General features: G+C 37.8%; 1 pseudogene across 1 annotated transcript; it reads left to right on the top strand.

Annotated features, from left to right (window-relative positions):
• The first annotated feature begins 3,078 nt into the window (after positions 1–3,078).
• LOC307180605 (ATP synthase subunit f, mitochondrial-like) lies at positions 3,079–3,345 on the top strand (annotated as a pseudogene). The gene has a single exon. The product of its transcript is annotated as an ATP synthase subunit f, mitochondrial-like (transcript).
• The last annotated feature ends 294 nt before the right edge of the window (positions 3,346–3,639 follow it).

The following is a 3,639-nucleotide window of genomic DNA, read 5'->3' on the forward strand; positions in this document are numbered from 1 at the left end:
AAATAGAAAATATGAACAGACCAATCACAAGCACTGAAATTGAAACTGTGATTAAAAACCTTCCAACAAACAAAAGCCCAGGACTAGATGGCTTCACAGGAGAATTCTATTAAACATTCAGAGAAGAGCTAACACCTATCCTTCTCAAACTCTTCCAAATTATAGCAGAGGGAGGAACACTCCCAAACTCATTGTACGAGGCCACCATCACCCTGATACCAAAACCAGACAAGGATGTCATAAAGAAAGAAAACTACAGGCCAATAACACTGATGAACATAGATGCAAAAATCCTCAACAAAATACTAGCAAACAGAAGCCAACAGCACATTAAAAGGATCATACACCATGATCACGTGGGGTTTATTCCAGGAATGCAAGGATTCTTCAATATATGCAAATCAATCATTGTGATCAACCATATTAACAAATTGAAGGAGAAAAACCATATGATCATCTCAATAGATGCAGAGAAAGCTTTCAACAAAATTAAACACCCATTTATGATTAAAACCCTGCAGAAAGTAGGCATAGAGGGAACTTTCCTCAACATAATAAAGGCCATATATGAGAAACCCACAGCCAACATCATCCTCAATGGTGAAAAACTGAAAGCATTTCCACTAAGATCAGGAACAAGAAAAGGTTGCCCGCTCTCACCATTCTTATTCTACATAGTTTTTGAAGTTTTTGCCAGAGCAATCAAAGAAGAGAAGGAAATAAAAGGAATCCAAATCAGAAAAGAAGATGTAAAGCTGTTACTGTTTGCAGATGACATGATACTATACACAGAAAATCCTAAAGGTGCTATCTGAAAACTACTAGAGCTGATCAATTAATTTGGTAAAGTAACTGGATACAAAATTAATGCACAGTAATCTCTGGCATTCCTGTACACTAATGATGAAAAATCCGAATGTGAAATCAAGAAAACACTCCCATTTACCATTGCAACAGAAAGAATAAAATATCTAGGAATAAACCTACCTAAGGAGAAAAAAGACCTGTATGCAGAAAATTATAAGAAACTGATGAAAGAAATTAAAAGTGAAACAAATAGATGGAGAGATATACCATGTTCTTGAATTGGAAGAATCAACATTGTGAAAATGACTCTACTACCCAAAGCAATCTACAGATTCAATGTATACCCTATCAAACTACCACTGGCGTTTTTCACAGAACTAGAACAAAATTTTTCACAATTTGTATGGAAACACAAAAGACTCCGAGTAGCCAAAGCAATCTTGAGAATGAAAAACGGAGCCTGAGGAATCAGGCTCCCTGACTTCGGACTATACTAAAAAGCTACAGTAATCAAAACAGTATGGTACTTGCACAAAAACAGAAATATAGATCAATGGAACAGCATAGAAAGCCCAGAATAAACCCACTCACATATGGTCACCTTATCTTTGATAAAGGAAGCAGGAATATACAGTGGAGAAAGGACAGCCTCTTCAATAAGTGGTGCTGGGAAAACTGGACAGGTACATGTAAAAGTATGAGATTAGATCGCTCCCTAACACCATACAGAAAAATAAGCTCAAAATGAATTAAAGACCTAAATGTAAGGTCAGAAACTATCAAACTCTTAGAGGAAAACATAGGCAGAATACTCTACAACATAAATCATAGCAAGATCCTTTTGACCCACCTCCTGGAGAAATGGAAATAAAAACAAAAATAAACAAATGGGACCTAATGAAACTTCAAAGCTTCTGCACAGCAAAGGAAACAAGACCAAAAGACAACCCTCAGAATGGGAGATAATATTTGCAAATGAAGCAACTGATGAAGGATTAATCTCCAAAATTTATAAGCAGCTCATACAGCTCAATAACAAAATAAACAACCCAATCCAAAAATGGACCGAAGACCTAAATAGACATTTCTCCAAAGAAGATATACAGACTGCCAACAAATACATGAAAGAATGTTCAACATCATTAATCATTAGGGAAGTGCAAATCAAAACTACAATGAGGCATCACCTCACACCAGTCAGAATGGCCATCATCAAAAAATCTACAAACAATAAATGCTGGAGAGGGTGTAGATAAAAGGGAACCCTCCTACACGGTTGATGGGAATGTCAATTGTTACAGCCACTATGAAGAACAGTATAAAGGTTCCTTAAAAAACTAAAAATAGAGCTACCATATGATCCAGCAATCACACTCCTGGGCATATAACTGGAGAAAACCATAATTCGAAAAGATACCTGTTCTCCAATATTCACTGCAGCACTATTTATGAAAGCCAGGACATGGAAGCAACCTAAATGTCCATTGATGGAGGAATGGATAAATAAATGTGGTATAGACCACAACTGACGAGGTAACTTCCACTTTGGGCCTTTTTCCAGGCTCCTTGTTGCAAACTGCTTGTGACTAGCAACCATCCAAGCAAGAAACCTGTGTAAGTTGCTGCAGAAATGACTGTGCACAGCCCGTGGGGGACAGTCACAAAAGAGTTTCTCCTTGGGATTATATGACCTCTTTTCAATTTTGAAGTTAGACATGGGAGAAGGAAGATCTGCTCACAACAGACCAAGGTACCCAATCTCAGGTTTGGGTTTTCTGGACTCTGTTTTTTTCTGGTAAATAAACCCTGAGGACTGATCAGCTCTTGCAGGTCTAAAACCATGGCCTGTGAAGCAATAACTTTCAGGGATGTGGCCAAAGAGTTCTTTCAGCATGTGTTGGAATTTCTTGATCCTATTCAGAAGAAGTTGTACTATGATGTGTTGATGGAGAGCAATAGTAATTTGGTCTTAGTGGACAATTCCATTTATGAGCCAGACATAATTGTGTTACTGGAGCAAGGAGAAGAATGCTGAATGGTTGTGAGAGAAGAAACAAGAAGCTGGATTACAGATTTGGATTCAAGTTATAAAATAATCAGCATTAGAAAGACATTTATATCCGGAAAAAGCCATCACTTTTTTTGCGTCGGAGAATTCATAGTGGTGAGAAACACTATGAAGATGAAGAATGTGGGAAGGCCTTTAGTTATGCCTCAAACCTTGCTCAACATGGAAGAGTTCAGGTTGGAGCAGACAGCCAGGACTCTAAGATGACATCAGTTGTACCACTGAAGGAGAAGAAGCTCCTGGATATCAAATTAAAGGAGCTGCCTAGCTGGATAATAATGTGGGGTTTCATCCCTAAAGGCATTACTGGAGCGTTTCAAATAGGTTATTACTGATATTACAACAAGTATTTCAACGTGAAGAAAGGGAGTATCACTGGGTTTTCTATGGTGCTGGCAGCTTATGTGATTTTCAACTACTGCTGTTCTTACAAGGAACTTGAACATGAGCAGCCAAGTGAGTACCACTGAAGAGGGTGCACTCTGCATTCTTGACCATGACCTTTGCCGGGCACCCCTGAATCCTTTCATACCCTAATGGAGAATTAACACTCAATAAAAGATGACTGGTTAAAAAAAATCTGTCTTAGCAACTTTCAAGTATGTAATACAGTATTATTAAGAATACTCACCATGCTGTACATTATACCTCCATGACTTATTTATTTTATTATTGGAAAATTGCAGCTTTTGATCACCTTTACCCATTTCACTCACTGTTTCTGGCAACCATCAATCTGTTCTCTTGTATCTATGGCTTCAGTT

The sequence above is a fragment of the Stenella coeruleoalba genome (assembly GCF_951394435.1).
Source record: "Stenella coeruleoalba genome assembly, chromosome: X".
In the NCBI taxonomy this organism is placed as follows: Eukaryota; Metazoa; Chordata; class Mammalia; order Artiodactyla; family Delphinidae; genus Stenella; species Stenella coeruleoalba.